Source organism: Rousettus aegyptiacus, unplaced genomic scaffold (assembly GCF_014176215.1).
Source record: "Rousettus aegyptiacus isolate mRouAeg1 unplaced genomic scaffold, mRouAeg1.p scaffold_m13_p_2, whole genome shotgun sequence".
Classification (NCBI taxonomy): Eukaryota; Metazoa; Chordata; class Mammalia; order Chiroptera; family Pteropodidae; genus Rousettus; species Rousettus aegyptiacus.
This window is the reverse complement of record NW_023416295.1, coordinates 31,331,898-31,338,626: the sequence shown is the minus strand read 5'-3', so window position 1 is coordinate 31,338,626 and position 6,729 is coordinate 31,331,898. Positions and strand designations below refer to the sequence as shown.

The following is a 6,729-nucleotide window of genomic DNA, read 5'->3' as shown; positions in this document are numbered from 1 at the left end:
AAGGCTGCTAAATCACATATAAAATTTAGGAAACAGCTTCTGCTGTTGACTTTTGTTTTCAGTCATAAGCAATTTTGAGAAAAAAAGAGCTTTGACAGGATGATTGTTTCTTGGTTAGATCATTAACATTCATTCATTCAACATTATTCACATACTGCATACCAGAAACTGAGAAAAATTTGAAGAAACTATTTCTGAATTCTCAGAAAACTGTAAGTGAAAGAAAATAAGATAATCAGAGTTAGGAGGAAAAATATATGTATGGTACATGAAAATTACACAAATATAAATTAAAGAAGATATCAAAGAATAGAAAATAAGGAACTTTGAGCTAGAGAACTGCAGGAAGGAAAGAAAAGAGAAAACATGTCTGGATAGGAAAGCATTAGGAACAAAAGTTGGTATGAAAGAGGAAAGACTGAAGAAAGGAGAAATAAAAATCCTTGAATAATATAATCATCTTCATGTATAGAAATACTAAATTATTCACCTAAGCATGCCAACTTTTAAACAAAGGTTTAAAAGCATGGAAACCAGTAATAAATTATATTCTGAGAATATAACCTTACTTACCCTTTTAAGACTACCTCAGTACATGTATTCAGTCCAACAGCTGGCTAGCTAAGTTAAATAACTAATTTTACTAATTTCAAAAATTGTTTTATACAGAGTTAGCGAAGTAATACATATTAAGCCAGACATATTGAAAACTATATCATCTTAGTACATTTATTTTACAGTGAGCATATTAGCACACTAGAATAACTAAATAATTATAAAACATAAATCATTTGTCTTTCTTTGAATAAAATGTAAGAAAATTTAGTGGTGGAATTTGAAAAATATATATATGTATACAAACATAAAACATTTTCATTAGTGTCCTTTACAGATGTAAATTTAAGAACAAAGAAGTATGTATTTGTTGTTTGTGTGTAAAAAACATCTCAGTGGTATACACCAATATCCATTTTCATGCTCATGAATTGTTGAGGTTATCTGAAGTTCCAATGATCTAGACAGCTCAGTTGGGACAGGCCGGATTCCAGATTCTATTTGTGTTACAGTTTGAGAAATCTTTTGACCCATTTTCAAGCTCACTTGTTTGTTCAGCTTGTTTCTTGTAAGGATAGGAGTAACAACTTCCAAGCTCTTCACATGTTAGAGCTAAAACTAGATGGATTACTATTTGGAAAACAAATTTGAATTAAAAAAAAAAAACAATAAGGAAACACTAAAATTCATAAGTAATTTTTAAATAGAAGCTTATTGGTCAAATTATTATATGTTATTAGTCAAATTCTCCCCAAATTATGGTGAGGTTTGTTCTGAGTAAACAAACAAACAAATAAACCTCTGCTATTTTCACAAATCCATGGGACCATATCTACTCTAGAAAATCCAAGATTAAGGGGAAAGTAATTCCAGTATAGGGATCACTTGCTCCTGTCCTGTGAAGTCACTTCACTTCAAGTGTCTGAACCTGAGGCTAATTAGATCTATAACAGATATATACAGTAGATTCCTATCAACAAAAAACCTGAAAACCTGCAGAAATTAACATCACAAAATGAGACTGTGATTTCCAAAATTCATTGACTTGATCAACACCTCTTTGTTCTGAACTTTTTGACCAAGAGACAATACAATAATTTATTATATCTAATCTCTGCAATTGTGTTTATAAGTTCATAGTTCAGTGTCACTGGCATAATCAAGTGGGATATTTACTACTTTGATACATGAATCAAAATCTCTGAGAGTAGATCCAAGAATATTTATATTAAGAACTCTTTGTGTAATTATTGCGAACATTACAATTGCTCTACATCAGTGATTGGTTCTCCAAGTGCAGTTCTGGACTGGCTTGTTTTAATAAGTCCTTCATATGATTCTGATGCATAGTTTGTTGCTCTGTACTATGGGAATAATAACAAATGTGTGCTTTGCTTCTACAGATGTGGCTTCCATTTCCCAAAGAATCTTGAAGATGTAATGGATCTTGTTTGCTATCTCAAAAAACCAATTCAAATAATCAGAGTGGTAATTCAATGAATTCAAAATCAGTAATCAACAATAGGTCTACTAGGTTGTTAAACTGTTTTTCCTCCTCTTATCAAAATGATTGTTTCTGTAAGGTGATATATCTCTGCCTTTATGTTCTTTATTTTACTGTTTTATTTATTTTTAATTTACAGAAATCTTAATTATTTGACAACATAAGAAAACAAAAATACATTCTATAAAAATAAATTATCTCTGGAGGAGAAAAGTCTAGATAGAAATAAGTGAATATTCATTTTTTAGTCTTTAAATTATTTTAAAATGTAAATATCACTATCTTACAGTTTCTAAAATTATCAGGAAAATATTATATATTGCAAAAGTTGTGGTCCAACTATCTCAACTTGATTTTACCTCAATGTATCTATAATATCTATAAATCTTTAAAAAGGCGAAGTATTTTTTTAAGTGTTATAAATTATTTAAGCTTAACTATTCAATAGGCTTGCTCAATATAAATAAATAAAATACTTAATGACATAATAAATGAGTTTAAATGAACTATAAAAATGTATGTGACGTGATGATTTTAAATAATTTTGTTAAATCCAAGTTTTAGAGTAGTTTTATAAATGAATAGGAAATTATTTAACTAAGGTAGTATAATACTACCTCAAACATGAGGAAATGGAAGTTATGATTGTATTCTTTTTGGTAGTGTTTTCATTCCAAGTTGCTATGTGAGTCTAACTATTCTATAGTGTGTGGGGAACAATCTTCCCTGGCATAGGTTCGAAATAAAGAGACCATTATAAAATTGTAACTATATTATTAGGTAACTTTTTGAAATAACACTATAACCTTTATAATCTTTTTATTTACCCAATAATAATACATGTTTTAAAAAAATCTGAATATATTATGAGCGTATGTCTTTAAAGTTACTATTTCAGTATGTTTCACAGATCAAGCATATTGCAAATAAACTCAAAACTGAAATTTTTCATTAAATATAATAAACAGGAAGAATTAAATTTTAAATCTTAACCTATAAGCCGACAGATAATTAATGTCCAAGAATGTCTATCCACCCTTTGACATAGTCAAAACTGCTGAAATAAATTTAAACTATAAAATATTAACATCAGAAAGAACAAAAGGAAAAATTGAGTCATATTAATAAAATAAAAATAATATATTTTTCTTTTAGGTTTTGAACCATGTCAACATTTTAAGGTGATATTTAGGTACTTCAATCCCATCAAATAAAATGAGTGTGTAGTCTAATTTGAATTTCTCAATTACTATTTACTTTTTCTATTGCAACCTATAAATATGCACCCAGGGTAGCCTGTTATATGAACAAGGAGAGATAACAGCTCATACTATAGATAATAACATTACACTTATCATTTCTCTAGAGGAATGTTTCTGACCTCTATAAATATTTCTGAGCCATGATTCTAATATTTTATACAGGGCAAGTGTTTTATATTCTAGAAGCAATTAGTACATTTCTAGATCATAGTTTTACATAATAAAATCTCAAGGAATTTTTAAAATAATATTTTAAAAGTTGACACTAAAGTCTAATTTTATTTTTCAAAGCATATGCAAAATCCATCTTTAGATTATTGGGGGGGGGGGGTAGTTGATATTTTAGATACCAATCCAAAATTCTGTACATAAAAATCTCATATCCTTCTATGTAAGTACTTTGGTATTAAAAAGAGATTAAAAAAAAAAAAAGCACTATGGTTTCAGTATTCTTTTCTACTTTTCTCCCCACTACCCCCAGACTAGGAGAATCTAGGCTAAGGAAGAGATAATCTGTTGAAAAGCAGACACCAAAGACCTTAAAACAGGTAGAAAAATTATCACACACCTGCAAATTTTGTAGAAAGAGAGCAAAAAAAAAAAAAAAAAGCTACCGAAGATGAGATTTTTTAAAATCTAAAATGTTAGCTTCTGCAACACAACAATTATTAATCATTTTGATTTTAAACAAATTTTGTCTTTAGTGGTCAAAATTAAATGAAAGATATTCTTAGGTTAAATATAAGGTAACTATTTTATTTCCCTATACTTTAAAGGAAAGGACTTAAGCTAAAAACAAAAAAACAAGAAAACAAAAAAAACAACCGGGGGTGAGTGAGTCTTATTTGATTAGCTTGAAATAATATCTACTAAATATTTCTCCATGAAAGATAAAAATATATGCCACTTTCTACATCTTATTTTGCTAATCATATTACAATTTCAAATTGTCAAGATTTAGAATATTTATTTCTATCGTAACCATAATGTTTTATGTGTATTTAAATGATTGAATTTTTAATACCAGTGTTTTTCTTTACAGTTTTCAAATTCATCTCCTGGTAAGCTAGATTTCTTTTGTTTTGTTTTGCTTTTCTAGGAAGGATTTGTGTTGCTATAGTTTCTGAATTCTTACATGTTTGAAAATGTTTGCCTGCTGCTTTGGCTCTGAACAAAAATTTGGTTGGATAAAAAATTTTTAAAGCATACTTTCTTTTGCTAGGGATGTTATAGCCAATGCTGTGTTGATAGAGTATATAAAGTACACAAACAGCTTGATTTATTTTTACTAGCAATGGTGACAAATTATTTTCCCTAAATGTCTATGGTATTTTTTTTCTTCTTTAACATCTAGTAACTTTACCAAGATAAGGCTTAGTATAGATTATTCTTAGTCAATTGATAAAATTCCAGATAAATTATTATCTGGAGAAAATTGCATGTCACCAACATAAAACTGTATTTTTATGATAATGAGTAATGCTATATATTGGGGAAAATGCTATTTGGGGTTTAATATGTAAGTTATATCAAATAGGTGCTTTGAGGCTGCAAATTTTTCTTTCTAAGCTATTTAACAGATTCTTATAGTTTTATTCAGTTTCCCATAATACAATAATTTTCTCACTGAATCCTGTAAAGAGTCCAACTAATATGGTTCAATCACAAGATGGCAACTAGAAAACTTTCAGGCTTTTATTTTCATAAAGAAGATGAAAGTAGAGAAAATGAATACTTTCAATTTCAAATTTTTTCTATTTTCCAAAGTTTTTTACCTATCAAAACATTTAATCAAAAATCAGAATTACCATCAGGTGTCCCCAAGCATTGTACCAAAAAATTTATAAAGCCCTCTATACAAACTCTGTCCCTGCAGTACACACATATCTAAAAAGCGTGTTAAAAGATGGGAGGTGGTGAGACTCTCATTTTTTAATTTTAGCATATTTCTGTTTATTGCTAGTTGTTTGCTTTCAACATCCACTCTCCTATCTTACTGACATCCTGCAGAAAATATAAAAGAATCAGTGCTTTTTATTTCTTTCAAAGAAACACCATCTTCTTCCTTGTTTATATTAACCATACCAGCCAGGACCTGCAAAACCATGTAATGATTCATTTTAACCACATTCATATTTTTAAAAAGTAAGCATAAAATCATAAACTAATGGCAGTAAATTCTATGTGACTCAAATAGTGTTGCCCTTCCTTAAATTATTACATGAAGCTGACTGACATTGAAAGAATAAGTACAATGAGCATATGTAGTATATATTTGTATATATATGTATAACAAAAATTTTACATATATATGTAATTTCATATATTTTTAAAGTAGTTTGATGTATTTTCTAATACCTTTTTCCATAGAAGGCTGTACATACACGATAGCCTTGTACTACATAATGGAGAAATAGAACACAGAGTTTCTGTAAGTTGTCAGTAGATTCGCTCTAGTTTATTATGAAGAGTAAATATCTCAGAATTCTTTTTTGTAGATTTACTTTCCTTTGAATCTTACTTGCTACTCTTTATTCAAAAGGTCAACATACTGTGTGAACTTAAAAGAATTTTCACACAGTCCCCAGAATGACTTCCAAAGAAACATAAATTCTTTCTCAAAGTTAGTTAGAAAACAAGATAAAGAGTATTCTCTAAAGCTGCAAATAATCAAACCACTACCTGAAGAGCTACTTTTCCTTGAATGAAATTATTAAGATCTCAGCATTTTATGCATGAAATATCTGCCGATTCTTTGGAGTTAGTTTTGTAGCCCACAATCAGGCTTTTAGCAAGCACAATTTGAAAAACAAGTGAAAATTTTTAAAAACGCAATGCAGAATTTCTTTATATTAGAACTATGGGGAAAAGAAAGGTTCCAGGGAAAAGAAAAAAAAAAGATGCAGTTGCAGAAAAATATGAATGGTAACAAATAGTCTTTAAATATTCAAAAAATAAATTTTCTGTTTTGACACCGCGCTAAATTGCAAAGCATTTCCTAGTTCTTAAGGAAAATGCCATAAAGCCTCATTCAAGTTTCTGTACAGAATAAGATATAAAAAGAGCCTACGGCCATCCAACCCTGAAAAAGCCGGATTCCATCTGATCTTGGAAGCTAAGCAGGGTTGGGCCTGGTCAGCACTTGAATGGGAGACCACCTAAGAAGACCAGGTGCTATAGGTGTAAAAAAAGAAAATAAATAAAATAAATAAGTGATTGTAAACTGACAAGGTCCTTGCAATCTGTGAGGTCAACCAAAGGTTGCCTCGGCCAGAAAAAAAAAAAAAAGAGGAGAGATCAACAAGACTGAGGTGAAATTCAATCGGAACTTCATATGATTTTTGTTTTTATTTACCAGGTTATAATATCTGCTGTTCATTGAGAATGCAAAGTTTCACACTACATTAC

General features: G+C 29.3%; 1 pseudogene; it reads left to right on the top strand.

The window, feature by feature from the left end:
- Nucleotides 1–6,385: 6,385 nt before the first annotated feature.
- Nucleotides 6,386–6,504, top strand: LOC118614092 (annotated as a pseudogene).
- Nucleotides 6,505–6,729: the final 225 nt, after the last annotated feature.